This window comes from Oryctolagus cuniculus, chromosome 11 (genome assembly GCF_964237555.1).
Source record: "Oryctolagus cuniculus chromosome 11, mOryCun1.1, whole genome shotgun sequence".
Lineage (NCBI taxonomy): Eukaryota > Metazoa > Chordata > Mammalia > Lagomorpha > Leporidae > Oryctolagus > Oryctolagus cuniculus.
Genome location: NC_091442.1, coordinates 91,082,983 through 91,099,471, shown reverse-complemented (window position 1 = coordinate 91,099,471; position 16,489 = coordinate 91,082,983). Strand labels below are relative to the sequence as shown.

The window sequence follows — 16,489 nt, the reverse complement described above, 5'->3', positions numbered from 1 at the left end:
AATAACTACCAATGTACAAAAGTAAGGTCTAGTTAATGTTCTTAGGCCATGCAGGCAGGACAGATAGATATAGAATAGAGGGGGATCATGGAGGAGTTGATTTTCAGGCTAAAACTTGTACGGATGAGACAAATTTTGAGAAAGTAAGATTTTGCTCAGTCTTGGAAATTTTTTCAAAACAAGAAGCTATACAATTTCTCAGCTTATTCTGTAAACTTGAACCAGTGTCTGCCTAGCATGTCTTACAAAAAGATAGGCACAGATGCGACAACAGAGCATGCACACCCTCTGCTTAGAGTTCACAGGAAGTCAGTATGTGTTTCTGAGAAGAGAAATGGCAAAATCAGTCATGGCTTCCCTGTTTACAGTGTGATTGTTAGATTTGTTTGAAAGGCAAAGCAAGAGATGGCAGGTGCTAATGCCGCTTGGCAACAACATTGTATCTCTCCTGTTCCTCTTGTTCTGTTCTCAATGCTGCAAACACCTACATCGTTTCCATCCCCACTCTCTGATAATCCTGATTGCAGTTTCATCCAAAAATATGAAAGAAAAAGAACTTCCAAAGACAACTAGAAAAGCAGTCAAAAAAACAAATTGAACTTCAGGACCCCTCACTTACACAGGTTCTCTGTAAGTCCTGGAGGGGGCCCATGATTTTGTAAAATTCCAGCCACTTCCATTTACAGTGGCTGTTTTGGTGGGCGTGGGAATGAATGACCACTGGCCACCTCACTGGGGCATCCTGATGCATGGTCCAAGGCTATCTGGTGATGTGAAGGTTTCCTAGCAACCCCACATCAGAAGTATCTGGCTGAAATGAAAGGAGCCAGAAGCCAGTGGGTGGATTCTCACAATCATTACATTCACTTGATGTGTAAAATTTTGAGTGGACATTCAGATTTCCTTAATATTTTTCTGTCATAAAAATATGTAGTATTGCAGATTATGTGTAAAATTACAAGCAAGCCATACATTTTTTTCCATAAATGGTGAGGAAACACAGAATTTAACAAAATTGCTGTGTTTTCAGAGCCAAAAAATCTATATGTGAGGTCACATGTTTTATGTTTCTCAATGTTCTGGTCTTGAAAAATACATCATCTCATGTAACCACCCTGACGGCACCACACAGAATTGCTTAACTGGCCTAAATAATCCTTTGCTCTTTGTGGGGAGCAACTCGGACTAGACTAAGTTACTGGAATTAAGACTTATTCTATGCATCTGCTCTCCCACAATATGGCGCTGAGAAGGGAGAAACAGCTTCTACACAGCTGCCTCCAGTTCAACCAATAAACTGTAGGACCTGCTCCTGATTGGAGGAGGGCAGCGTACTCGGCGTGTGGGTAGCAGAGTTGGGATTGGCGGAGGAGGACTATAAAGGAGGAGAGAGACAACATGCACGAGGAACATCTAAGAGGAACACCTGAGGAACACCTGTGCAGCCCCCGAGAGAGCCGGCCGGCGGTGTGCCGCTCCCCCGCGGAAGTGGGGAAAGTGGCCAGGGGGAACCGCCCTTCCACGGAGGTGGAAGGGTCAGTAGCCAACCCGGGAAGAACCAGCAGCAAACCCCGGGAGGGCCGAGCAGACGAAAGAACAGCGCAGGGTCCTGTGTCGTTCCTCCACGAAGACGGGGAGCGACAGCTCTTCAAATAATCCATGGTCCTTTCCTCACCCTGGACATTTAAAAACAACATCAATGCTTGTTTTTAAATAGTTTTTACCTTTACCAGAATGACTGACAATTAAAAAACTATAGGGGTGGGCACTTGACTCAGCAGTGAAATGCCACTTGTAAGGGCTTGCATTGTGGCGAAGGGGTTTAACCACTGCCCACAATGTCTGCATCCCATAGGGGTGCCAGGTTGAATCCCAGCTGCTATACATCTGATCTACCTCCCTGCTAATATGCCTGGGAAAGCAGAAGACGGCCCCTTGGCTTGGGCCCCTGCATCAACTTGGGTGACCCTGATGGAGCTCCAGGCTCTTGGCTTCAGCCTGGTCCATGCCATTCTATTACGGCCTTTTGAGGAGGGAACCAGCAGATGGAAGATCTCTCTCTCTCTCTCTCTCTCTCTAACTCTGCCTTTCATAAAAATAAACAAAGCTTTTTTAAAAATGTTCATTAAAAATGACACTTGGAGCACCTGTATCCCGTATCAGAGTCCCTGGGTTCAAGTCCCAGCTGTGCTTCTGATCCAGCTTCCTGCTACTGCACACCCAGGGAAGGAGCAGATGGTGATTCATGTAGTTGGGTCAATGCGTGTCATGTGGGAGATCCAGAGTGAGTTCCAGGCTTTTGGCTTTAGCCTGGCTCATCCTGGCTTTTGCAGGCATTTGGGGAGTGAACAGCACAGCAGATGGAAGATTGATATTCTCTCTCTCTCCTCTCTTTCTCTCTCTTTTCTTTTCAAAATAAATTTTAAAAAGCTTGAAAATCCTGCAGAATTTAGCATTTTCATTGTACCATATGTGGTTTCTTTTGTTTGACCATGTGCATAAGGATTTACCTTCCATGCCTTAATAACTCATTTATTTTTACCATGGAATAATAAATACAGACATGTCACTGTTCATTCACCTATATGATGAAGGACCTTTTGGTTCTGCCAGTTTTTGATGATGATCAATAAAACTACTGTAATCATGAGGGTGAGGATGTAAGTTTTCAAATCACTTGGATAAATACCTGGGAACACAATTGCTGAATTGCGTAGTATGATTATGTTCGGGTTTGTGAGGAACCCGCCAAACCGTCTTCCCAACTGGCTGTGCCATTTTGCATTTCTAGCAGCTGTGAGTGAGGGTTCCTGCTGCTTTTCATCCTTGCCAGCAATTCTTACTGTCAGTTTTCTGGATTTTAGCCATTCTAATAGGTGGGCAAATAGTATAGCATTATTGCTTCAATTTGCAATTTTCTAATGACAACTAATGTTGAGCATCTTTTCATGTGCTTATTTGTCATCTGCATATATTCTCTGCTAAAGCTTTTGTCCAAATCTTTGTGCATTTTAAAATTGGGTAGCCTGGTTTATGTGGTTGTGTTTTAAGAGTTTTTTGTATATTTTGGATACAAGTGCAATGTTAGATATGTGTTTTGTGTGTATTTTATTACATCTGTACATTATCTTTTCATTGTCCTAGTAGTATTTTTCTTTTACAGAGTAGCTGTAAACACTTCATTTAAAACATGTAAGAACAGAATATATATCCTGATTGATCCATTCCATTAATCTCATTGGAAAAAAAGCAATCGCCACAGTAACTGAAGTTTGATTACTCCAGTATTTTGCAACTGTTATGTTTCTTTTCAGATTTCTTGGATGGAGTATTTTAAAGACATGGACGCTTTGATTTTTAGAAGTTTTAGTATTACAAGATGGTCAGGGTCATTATCGGGCTGTCAATGTCTTACAACAGCATGAACATTTTAAAGACTTCTCAAGTATATGTTGAAGACACAAAACCAAAAGCCCAAATAAATATATGAGAAGTCACAAGCTCATAAAATCCACACGCTTAACTCCAGTTTTGAAAGATGTCTTGAAATGTTTCATAAAAACAATTGAGAAATTATAAACAACTTATTCCAACATATAAAGGACATTTAAGTTGTCCCTTTCTGTTATCTTTATATTTATGTGTTAAATAGCTGAGAGAATGTCTGTGTTAAGAATAAACACAAAGAGGCCGGCGCCGCGGCTCACTAGGCTAATCCTCCGCCTTGCGGCGCTGGCACACCGGGTTCTAGTCCCGGTCGGGGTGCCGGATTCTGTCCTGGTTGCCCCTCTCCCAGGCCAGCTCTCTGCTGTGGCCAGGGAGTGCAGTGGAGGGTGGCCCAAGTGCTTGGGCCCTGCACCTGCATGGGAGACCAGGAGAAGCACCTGGCTCCTGGCTTTGGATCCGCGCGATGCGCTGGCCACAGCGGCCTTTGGAGGGTGAACCAACAGCAAAAAGGAAGACCTTTCTCTCTCTCTCTCTCTCACTGTCTACTCTGCCTGTCAAAAAAAAAAAAAATATGATTAGGAAATAACTTGATCTACATCTAGAGGAAAACTGGAACAGATGTTATCACATCAAAAGTAGTACTTTGTCAGTAGAAAGTGATAAATTTCCAATAAGCCCTTAAATTGATTTCTAATCTAATTCATAGAGAAAGTGGGTCATTGGAAATGGCAAATGAATTACTTTTTGCTGATTTGATACAGACTACACTAATGAAAATATTGTAAAATGATGTATCTCCATGAGGGTATCAGTTATAAACTGGTTAATAATGTAATCAATTCAATTAATATTTAAAATTAATCACAATAAAAAAAACTTGAAGGATTCTAAAATCTGAGTTCATTCTTGGGGGGAGATACGAACTTTACCAAATGTGATGACAATTCTACAAATTTACATGAAATTGCCAAATTGAGATTTGAAAAGTAGCAATAGTAAAAAAAAAAATCATCAATCATGCTAGTGGTAAGAAGACTAAACCTCTTTATGAAGCATATTATAAAATAATTTTCAGGTCCAACACTGTGGTGCAGCAGGTTAATGCCCTGGCCTGAAGCACCGGCATCCCATATGGGCCCCGGTTCTAGTCCCAGCTGCTCCTCTACCAATCCAGCTCTCTGCTATGGCCTGGGATAGCAGTTGAAGATGGCCCAAGTCCTTGGGCCCCTGCACCCACGTGGGAGACCTGGAAGAAGCTCCTGGGTCCTGGCTTCAGATCGGCGCAGCCCCAGCCATTGTGGCCATCTGGGGAGTGAACCAGCGGATGGAAGACCTCTCTCTCTGTCTACCTCTCTCTGTAACTCTTTCAAGTAAATAAAATAAATCTTTAAAAAAATAGATAAAATAATTTTCACATGACAAGGTAACAAACAGTATAAAGCCAAAAAAAGAAAAAAAGAAAGGAGTTTTATAAAGACATGGAGACATGTCTGGCAGTGAAGAAAAATATTACAGATTTTTATAGTTGGAATATCTGTATCTGTCAGCTTTTTATAATTTGTAGTTTTTCTGATTTGTTTATTCATTTTTCTACTTAATTCGTATCCATAATTTTGATTTATTTATTTTTTAAAGAGGTCACCTAGAGCGTGTTAGTTTTCAAGCCTTGGAAATCGTGGCTGCTATGCCGGCGGCACAGCACTGGCATCCGTGCAGCCTGTCTTGCTTGTTTCTGCAGGGAATGGTGATTCCGTGTAAAGCTGCTCCCACAGCCATGCACAGACAGCTGTCCCGCGCCTAGGACATTCCTCCAGATCATTCACTCTTCCCCCATACTATTTTTTCCCACTTTACTTGAACATCTCCCCCTGTTTACAAATTTGCTCTTGTTTCTGCCATCTTTATAAGCAAAACCAAAAATGAACACCAAGAAAAAACAGTGTGAAGTGTCCTATAGAATTTTTTAAATAGATATCTTCTATCATGCTAGAAAAGTTCCTTTCTTCTTAGTAGATTAAGCTGTTTTGCTTTACAATAAAATCATGAACAGATGTATGATTTGTTTCTATATATCTTAATGGAATAGGTTATATTTAATATTTGTGTGTTCAATCAACCATTTCTTTAATAAACTAGCTTCTCTGATTTTATTATCTTTTATGTATCACTGGATTCAGTTTGCAGGTAATTTGTTTAGAACTCTATGTCTATCTATGAAATAGATTGCCCTGTGAATTTCTGATAATGTTTTCAAGGATAATGTGGCTCCCTAAAACAAATAGGTGTTTTCTACATTCTGTAAGATTCTCCTGTAAGACTGATGTGTAAGTGTAGTCAAATTCTCAGGCAAAGCCGTCTGAGTCATGAGTCTTCTTTACAGCACTTTATTTAAGAGTTCCATTTAGGGGCCAGGGCTGTGACTTTGCCAGTAAAGCCACCACCTGTGGCTCCAGCTTCCTATACGGGCGCTGGTTCAAGTTCTGGCTACTCCACTTCTGATCCAGCTCCTGCTGATCCTTCTGATCCTGCTACTGCTTTTGGGAAAGCAGTGAAAGATGCCCAAGTGCTTGGGCCCCTGCACCCACGTGGGAGACCCAGATGAAGCTCCTGCTTCGAAGATTCAGGTTGGCCCAGCTCCGCAGTTGTAGCCATTTGGGGAGTGAACCAGCAAGTGGAAGATCTCTGTCTCTCCTTCTCTAACTCTTCCTTTAGATAAATGAAATAAACCTCAAAAAATTTCAAATCAAGCATGGATTTTATGTTTTATATATAGAATACCATCATCAGAAGTGGAGCAGCCAGGACTCAGTAAGCGCCCATGTAGGATGACAGAGTGGCAGGTGGCAGCTAACCCATTACGCCAAATCAGCCGCTTAACTTGAATCATTGTAAAAAGAGTCTTTTGTTGCTGTTATCCACGTGAACTCTTGGAAATATTAAGAACCACAGCCTCATTCAGATCCGGCTGAAAAGCCCATGAGAGTATTTCAGGTATAGAAAGCCAAGACACTCTGGTAAAAAACAAACAAACAAACAAAAAGACCTAAATGAAAGATCTCTGTGAGTGAGATCCCAGTGGAAAGAACAGGTCATCAAAGAAGGAAGTACCTTTCTCTGAAGGGAGGAGAGAACTTCCGCTTTGACTATGACCTTGTCTAAATATGATCAGAGTCAGCAAACTCAAAAGGCCTCCATAGCCTTGGCAACTCATGAATAGAGCCTAGGGTGATTACTGATGCCATAAACAAGAATGTCAATTTGTTAAGTCAACAACAGGAGTCACTGTGCACTTACTCCTCATGTAGGATCTCTGTCCTTAATGTGCTGTACATTGTGATTTAATGCTATAACTAGTACTCAAACAGTATTTTACACTTTATGTTTCTGTGTGGGTGCAAACTGTTGAAAGCTTTACTTAATATATGCCAAACTGATCTTCTGTATATAAAAATAATTGAAAGTGAATTTTGATGTGAATGGAAGGGGAGAGGGAGTGGGAAAGGGGAGGGTTGTGGGTGGGAAGTTATGTGGGGGGGGAAAGGCCATTGTAATCCATAAGCTGTACTTTGGAAATTTATATTCATTAAATAAAAGTTAGAAAAAAGAAAAATTTTAAAAAAAGAACCGCAGCCTCAATTTTATAATTCTATTAATTGAAAAATGCTCAATTACTAGTACTGGTTGCATTAGCTAAAATTTTCTTATTCAACAGGGTAATATTTACACAAGTGATGAATATTTTGCAGTGACTTAAGTGTATCTAAATATCTATGGCTCTTCTCAGGATATAAACAATGACTGCAGAACTTACTTGTCTATAAATACCCTAATTCTCATTTTGAAGTGAACTCAATTAAGATTCAGTATTTATGTGTGGTCAGGAAGATTCTCTGGCTGTTGCGGACATTTGGGGAGTAAACCAACAAATGGAAGATCTCTCTCTCTCTCTGTCTCTATCGTACACTATCGCGTTGACTTTCAAATAAAATGAAATTAAATAAACAATGCTAGAAAGCAAAGTCCGGGTACTGCTGTGATGAACCACAGGAAGGGTCTCTTCTCTGAGAAACTTGGGTAGGGAATGAAGCATTTGCATCCCACAGCACCTAAAGGACCATTTTACACCTAAGTAATTAAAGCATTTGATAATTCACTTGAAAAGTAGAAAGTTAATTTTTCTGAGACAACTAAATGCATTTATTTATATAAAACTGAATTTTAACAGATTTCTTTCTTTTCTTTTCTTTTTTATTTTTTTGACAGGCAGAGTTAGACAGTGAGAGAGAGTTATAGACAGTGAGAAAGAGACAGAGAGAAAGGTCTTCCTTCTGTTGGTTCACTCCCCTAATGGCCACTACGGCCAGCGCTGTGCCGATTCGAAGCCAGGAGCCAGGAGCTTCCTCCTGGTCTCCCATGTGGGTGCACTGCCTTCTCGAGCCACAGCAGAGAGCTGGACTGGAAGAGGAGCAACCGGGACTAGAACCCGAGGTGCCGGCGTCACAGGCAGAGGATTAGCCTAGTGAGCCATGGCGTCGGCCCTAAAAAAACTGAATTTTGAAGTATGTACATACTACTTTGAACTTGACATATGTGGACTCAACCTGGTGTCATTTATTAAAATATCCGAAGTGTCAAATAAGTGCTATTTTTAAACTAAACTAAGATTCATTCATTTTAAAATTATATATATTTAAAAGATGATGGCTTGGTTTTAAAGATTTATTTATTTATTTTGAAAGTCAGAGTTACAGAGAGGGAAACAGAAAGAGATCCTCCATCTGTTGGTTCACCCTCTAGAGGGCCACAACTGCCAGGTCTGTGCCAAGTGGAAGCCAGGGGCCCGGAACTGCACCTAGGTCTCCCACAGGGGTACAGGGGCCCAAGGACGTGAGCCATTGCCTGCTGCTTTCTCAGGCACGTTGGCAGGAAGCAGGGTCTGAAGTAGAGCTGCTGGGACTCAAACTGGTTCCTTTAAGGGCATCAGAGTGGTGACTTTACCCGCTGCACCCCAAGGCCAACCCCAAACTGGGTAATTCATGAATAACAGAAATTTACTGTGTGCCGTTCTGTGGGCTAGGAAGTCCACTGGGTAGGAAGATTGGCAGATTTGGTGTCTGGCAAAGATGAATTTCTCTTTGATGGCGCCTTCTTGCTCTGCCCTCATGTGTTGGGAGGGGCACAAAGGGAATCCACTCTCTCTTCATCCTCTTTTATCAGAGCAGTCATCCCATTCATGAGGGTAGGGCCTTTGTGATTCAACAATTTCCCCTAAGGCCTCACCCCTTAATATTATCTTTTCGGGGATTTAGTTCTGACATATGGATTTGAGGGGTCAGAGGGACACCGACTTTCAGATCCCAGCACTGTGACTCCCTTGAACATTTAAATAACCTGCCACAACCCTGTTATTTGCTGTAGCACCCAGGGCACCTTGGAACCCAGTTTGGGAACCATGGCTGTACATTACTTATTAGCTATGTAGTTGAACGTCTGAAACACTGCCCCTCCTCACAGAATTTTTCCAGGCACAATAATTTAAATCTGCTTTGTTCTCTGATACATCCCAAGAATCTTAAATAGTCCTGGCATAGGTAAGTTTTTCAGCAATTATTTGCAAAAGAAATGATTATTTGCCATTAATGGTTTTTTTTTTTTTTGGTACTCTCTGTTTATATCTTTGCCAATTTTTCTTTCAGGTGTTATCATTTTATAGGTTTGTGAATATTTTCTGCTTATCTAGGAAATTAGTCTTTTGCTTATTATATATTCAGCAAGAATTTTTCTGAGTTTACTTTTTTCCTCTTTTGACTTGTTAAAAAAATTCATTTATTTTATTTGAAAGTCAGAGTTACAGAGAAAGAGAGAGAGAGAGAAAGAGAATGAGAGACACAGAAATCTTCCATCCTCAGGTTGGCTTCCCAAATGGCCGCAACAGTCAGCTCTGTGCCAGGCTGAAAGCCAGGAACCAGGAGCTCTTTCTGGTCTCTCATGTGGGTGCAGGAGCCCAAACACTTGGGCCATAGTTTGTTGCTTTTCCTAGGCCATTAGCAGGGAGCTGGATCAGAAGTGGAGCAGCCAGGACACCAACCAGCACCCATGTAGGATGCTGGAGTCATAGGTGGTGGCTTAACCAGCTATGCCACAATGTTGGCCCCTCTTTTGACATTTTTATGGTAATTTTTGCTATATAATAATTTTGCTGCTGCTTTTAATATATTTATATAATTTTTAAAAACTTTATATGGCCAATATTGCCATTTCTTTTTCTGTATATCTTGTTGGAGATAATTTTATGTTTAAACAGACCTAGTCCACTTCATATGGTTCCTTTATTATTATTTTTACAATTAGTATTTTATAAAAGATTATTTATTTTAAAAGAGTTACAAAAAGAGGGAGTGAGAGAGACAAAGGAAGATCTTCCTTCTGCTGGTTCACTCCCCATATGGCCACAACAGCCAGGGCTGGGCCAGGCCAAAGCCAGGAACCGGGAGCTTCACCCAGGTCTCCTGTGTGGCTAGCAGGAGCCCAAACACTTTGTGTATCTTGTGCTGCTTTTCCCAGGCCATTATCAGGGAGCAGGATCAGAAGTGCAGCTGGGACACAAACGGGCACCCATGTGGGATGCTGGCAATTCCGGCGATGGCCTCACCGGCTAAGCCACACGCTGACTCCCTACCATCAGTCTTTCAAATTATCCTTCCACCGGGAATTTATCTGGGCTTTAAGATAGAGATTCAGCTTGATCTTCATCCGAATAGCAGGCCGGCTGTCTCAACCCAGCCTGTTAAATAATGGATCTTTCCCCACTGACTTGAAATAACAGCTTTGCTACACACGAAATCCCCATGTGGATTTAGGATTTATTTCTGGAGCTCTCCATTTTGCTCTGTTTCTTCCTTCTCTGGGCTTGAAAATTGTTTTTAGCTTTGCTTCACAAACTAATAGATTTTAATTTGGGTTGTGGGGAGAAGACCCATAAAATAGTACTCCTTAAACTATCCTTAAAAAGGTAATTTTAACAAATAATTTGGCAAGAATTAGAAATCACAAAACTTTTCAGTACACTTCTCTTTTTTTTGCCATTCAAGTGTTTATTACAGTTCTGGTCATCCTGTGGGCTAGTGGAATTTTAATGAATCATTAACTTTTAACTCTGGAGACAGGAAAGCCTGAATAGACTTCCCACGTATGAAATATAGAAAAGAGTAGCAATGACTGGCGTTTTCCACACATCACCTACCTGGTTACTCATTCCGTTAGCGTGATCTTTTTAACACAAAGACGCAAAGACAATAGTGTCATGTCATGTCTTGTTTTCAGTGAATACCTCAAAACCTCACAATTTGCAATTAGAAATGTGAAGCAACATATTGATGATTTCTTATTTTTAATGATATCTCCGTGTAGGATATATACTTCACTCATATTAATATATTTGAACAGCATAAAACATCGCAGCTAGTACAAATGATAATCCTCTAAGAGTATCTTCTAAAGACTACAAAATCTTGATGCATCCACATAAAGTCAAAGAAGTTGCACATGCATATAGGTATGCAAATAATTTAAGGTAGCTTTTGGCAGGCAGATAAATGTATAAACATTCAAAATGTTAATACTGGCTTGAAGTTTTTTTCAATCACTTCAACACCTGATCCATATGCTCTCCTAGGTAATTACACCTCCTCTTGCCTGTCACTCTGCAAGAGTCAGCCAGAGGCAGGAAGGACCTAGAAATATGGATTAGAAATTTTCCCCCCACTTTAGACATATGTGAGACTTGGGGTCTTAGCCAAAAACAAATACAAGGACAATTTTCGTTACTCTTGGCAAAGCAGCACACTTTTTTGAGCTGGTGGAAAAAATATTCCTTAGAAACCAACCATAACAACCTTCTAATTTATAACTAGCCGCAAACAGATTAAATGTATAATAGTGGAAATGGACCAATTAAGGCAAAGAGCACAGGAACAGAAAGGCACTATGTGTAGCTTTTATCAAATTTAAATGAGTATATCCTGCGCACTCATTTTTTGGCCCCCAGTTTCTACAGATTCTTGCTTATAGTCATTTACATCGTGGTATGAGGCTGTTTAAAATTAACTAACGGAATTAGGTGTATTATTTTGTTCTACAAAAATTGTCATTGAAATGTCTGGGGCATTCACACCATTGAAAATGTAATTCTGTCAGCACAGTCAGGTAGAAGCATTCCCAGCTTCTATAGAAAATGGACAAAGCTGAGATGTTTCCTATGCCAATTAGCAGTTTTGCTGAGCAAGAAGGAAGTGTGTCTAAGGGTGCCTGAATAAGGACCCAGCAAGCTTGGTATTTGAATGAGAACAACCCAGCAAGCTCTCTTGGGCTTTTGGCACCCACATAAGCCACAGTAAAGAGTTCCCAGGAAGGTCAACCAATTGCAATGAACCATATGAATTATGTGGGAGGAAAGCCGTTGTGTGGCTTATTCCCTTCAGCACATGTCCAGGGGAGGACATTTGCCAATGCCTGGCACCATAGGGCTTATAAATATTTTCTAGCTGAACTTATGAATACAGCTTTTCAAATCCCAGACAATTGGTAAGAAAGAATAAGTTCAGTGAAACCTATAAATTGTCCAACATTCAATGAAGTTGCAAATTTGTACTTGGAAGTAACATACATGCTTCCAACACTTAATTTGATTAAGAATCAGGATACAAGTTTATTTAACTGTGGACTACTTATCTGATTATTTGTGTATGCTGCTGTTGGAAATAGCCATTTGAAAAGTAGTTAAATTTCTAGGGTTTCAGCAATATTTAATTTTAATGGGGAAAATCTATGATAGTATAGTTGCTGTCATTCTACATGTTTAATTGTAATGCTTGAATTCTGTACTCTCTTAGGTCCTTATTCATTCTGAAATTTAAGGATTACATTTTATTTTATTCTTTATTTGAAAACTATAACCTTTATTTATAAATATAAGTTTATTTACTTTTTTCCTCTGTTTCTATTTTTACTCTCTACTACCCTTATCCATGTAGTATTCCTTTCTATGAAATGAAGCTCAATGTCATCTTTTCAGGTTGCCTTTTAATACATACATGTCTCTTATGTGTAATGGAGCTAATTCAACAAATATGGGGTTTTTGACCAGCAAGTCATGAGAACATTACAATAAGCAGAATTCAGGTTTTGTACTCAGAGCAGGAGAGATGCTAGAGGTAAATCTGCAAGTACCAATTGTACAGCGTGATAAATGGTCAGCCACGTCTGTTCTCATCCCAGCAACCAGAGCGAGACTTTGGAAAGGGAAGTCAGATCCTGTCAGTTCTCTGCCCAAACTTTTTCTATTCCAAGTCAATGCTTTGCCAACGCCTATGCTTTACCAGCTCCCATCTGACACGGGCCCTGGTTTTCATTTGCTCCCCTCTCTCTGCCAGTCATACCCTCTCTCATTCCTGACTCAGCACATGGTGCACTTGCTCATCTATGACACACTGATACCAACCATCATACATACATTCCTCACCTTTCCCCCAGCTATCCGTAATTCTTATCTCTTCATTCCTTGCTCAAAATGCCATCTTCTTAGTGAAATCTTTCCTGAGCACCCAGGTTAATTAAAGTCTCTCCCCAGCACTCCCTATCCCCTTTCCGAGGCTAATTTGTCTCTCGTAATACTTTATATCCATTCACATCATACTTTTTTGTTGGTGCTTAGTCTGTTTTTCCCCCCAAAATGTAAGTTCTATGAGGGCTGGGACCTCTGTTGATTTGCTGATTTCTGCATTTTCAGTGCCTTTAAGAGAATCCGGTATGCACTAAATGTCCAATAAGAATATATTGAATGAATGAATGACCATCAAAAGTATTTGTCAGAGGAGAGAGAGAGAGAGAGAGAGAGAAGGAGGGAGGGAGGGAGGACTGGTGCACACCATGATGAAAGGCGAGAATTCCCCCTGTCTGCCATCTGCACGCTGATGACCCAGGAGAGCCAGTGTGTCATTCAGCTTGAATCCAAATGCCTGAGAACCATAAGCTCTCACGTCCCAGGGTAAAAAAAAAGGTATGATGGGTTTACCTGCTCAAATAGAGAGAACATGGACCCTTCCTCTACCTTTCTGTTCTACTTAGGGCCCTACAGATTGGTGATTCCTTCCCAGACTGAAAAGGGCAGATCTTCTTTATTCAGTCCACTAATTCAAAAGCTAATGTGGGAGCCCAGTGCTGTGGCACAGCAGGTTAAAGCCCCAGCCTGCAGCGCCAGCATCCCATATGGGCACCAGTTCGAGTCCTGACTACTCCACTTCCCATCCAGCTCTCTGCTATAGACTGGGAAAGCAGTAGAAGATGGCCCAAGTCCTTGGGTCCCTGCACCCATGTAGGAGACCTGGAAGAAGCCCCTAGTTCCTGGCTTCGGATCAGTTCAGCTCTGGCCGTTGCAGTCATTTGGGGAGTGAACCAGTGGAATGGAAGATCTCTCTCCCTCCCTCTCTCTCTCTCTCTCTCTCAAGCTCTTCCTCTCTCTGTAACTCTTTCGAATAAATAAAATAATTCTTTAAAAAAAAGCGCTAATGTGTTCACGTTGTGACATGTGAATATCACATTCCCATTACAGGGCCTTCTCAGATCAGTCAACATAAAGGTGTACATCTACCTCCTCATTCATTTCCTTCTCTGCCCTTTTTCTCCCCCTCGCAGCATGTATACCTACGAGACATTATAGGTTTATTTGTAGGTTATGTAGCTTCCCTACCCTAAGGTAAGCACCTTGAGAGTAGGGAGTTCACTTTATTACTTGAAATAAAAGAGCAATTACAAAGTAAATTAAAGTTCCCAGAGAAGTAGAAGACAGTTACATACTTTCTAAAGATAAAACTTAAGTGACTAGTTTCCAAGTGCACACATTTTTGGAACATGACCTTCACATCCTTATGGTTATAAATACTTGGCAAGCCAGTACTCCTCAGAGAGTTCTTGTTAGCATGCAATATTCCACCGCAAAATTTCAGAAGTAATATAAACTATTCAGCTGGATACATTTAATAAACTTCCAAATACTTGATAACAAAGCATTATCAATACAAGGAGACCTGGAATATAGTTTTTGAAAGTACTACTAGTTAGCATTTTTTCAACAATTACTATGAGTCAGGCTATTCACAAAGGATTTTATTTTTAATTGAAATATCCCAGTAACACAGAGTATGTATAGCTATAATCATCATCTCCATTTGCTAGTCAAAGTACAGAGAATTAAGTTCTTGTTGAAACTCATGTAACTAGTATGTCAGTAGACTGGGTTGAATAGTATATTCCAAACTTCATGCCATCTTAGAAACTCAGAAGATTACTTATAAATAGTGTATGCACAGATGTAACTAGGTAGAATGAGGTCATGTTGAATTAGCCTATATCAGTCTTAGAAGAGGATTACAGGAAGGAAAACACGCAGAGGGAAGGCCATGATGAAGGCAGAAACTGCAGTGATTGGCCGGCGCCGTGGCTCACTAGGCTAATCCTCCGCCTAGCGGCGCCGGCACACCAGGTTCTAGTCCCGGTCGGGGCACCGGATTCTGTCCCGGTTGCCCCTCTTCCAGGCCAGCTCTCTGCTGTGGCCAGGGAGTGCAGTGGAGGATGGCCCAAGTACTTGGGCCCTGCACCCCATGGGAGACCAGGATAAGTACCTGGCTCCTGCCATCGGATCAGCACGGTATGCCCGCTGCAGCGCGCTGGCCGCGGCGGCCATTGGAGGGTGAACCAACGGCAAAGGAAGACCTTTCTCTCTCTCTCTCTCTCTCTCTCTCTCACTGTCCACTCTGCCTGTCAAAAAAAAAAAAAAAAAAGAAAAAAGAAAAAAAGAAACTGCAGTGATGCACTACAAGCCAACGCGCGCCAAGGATTCCTACAGGCACCACAATTAGGAGAGAGATATGGAATGGATTCTCCCTGAGAACCACCTGAAAGAAACAGCCATGACAATAACTTGATTTCAAATTTCTGGCCTCCAGCACCATGAGAGAATACATTTCTCTTGTTTCAAATTACCCAGTTCGTGTTCATTTGTAATGGCAACCCTAGGAAAATCATACAGCGAAGAACTATCTCAGTTACAGGTCTGCCAGACACCAAACGCTAAGTTCTCAGTCTGCGCATTCATGTCAGAACGTCTCACAAGCCTCTGTCACAACACTGTTCATTCCTTACGGCAGTTACCTGCACGAAGCGTAGGCAATGTCTGCCTTCAATTCATTCATAAGTTTTCTTTTTTTATTGATGTATCCTGGACAAATAAAAAATCACATATGAACAATCACCCCTCAGTATCTGAAGTGGATAGGGCCAGCTTGTGCTGAGGATACCTGCATTCATAATTGTCCAAGTCCCTTTCAGGAAATAGCGTAGTATGTGCATGTGATGTATGTACAGCCTCCTATTTACCTTGAATGATCTCTGGATTACATTACCTAGTGTCATGTAAACACTATGTAAATAACTGGTCTACCGTATTGTCTACGGAATGTTGATAAAAGTCTGAACATGATCAGTACAGACACATCATCCTAAACCCAACACATCAGTAACAAACTAATATTTTTAATCCTCATTCGGATGAGTACATCAGTGTAGAAACCATAGATATGAAAGACCAGCTGCATATTTATGAGTATTGGATCTGGAAATATATCTTATTCATCCTTTTACTCTCAGGCTTTGCTTATAATGCCTGACATGTAGTACATATGACTGATCATGAAAAAAATGAATACTCATTCCTTTACTGGATAATTCTTTTCTATTTCCCCCATTCCTTACATGTCACAAGTGATTTAGTGAATTTCAACAACAATAAAAAAGAATAAGTATAATTATGTTGTTACACATATTTCTTTGGTTTACAAATTTTTAAATTCTAAATCCCTCATTCATAAAATTCCTGTTTTTACAGTCAATGTCCTCTTTGGATTTTCATTTCATCTTTTAAATCATGTCTTGTTGCAGACAGGCTTTAAAGCAATTACTTATTAACAATGCAATAAAAATTAAATAA

The 16,489-nt window shown here is 40.7% G+C and overlaps 1 long non-coding RNA gene across 2 annotated transcripts in view; it reads right to left on the bottom strand.

The window, feature by feature from the left end:
- LOC127491170 (uncharacterized) overlaps nt 1–16,489 on the bottom strand; it is a 392,060-nt gene that overhangs the window by 375,251 nt on the left and 320 nt on the right. The window lies entirely within an intron of this gene.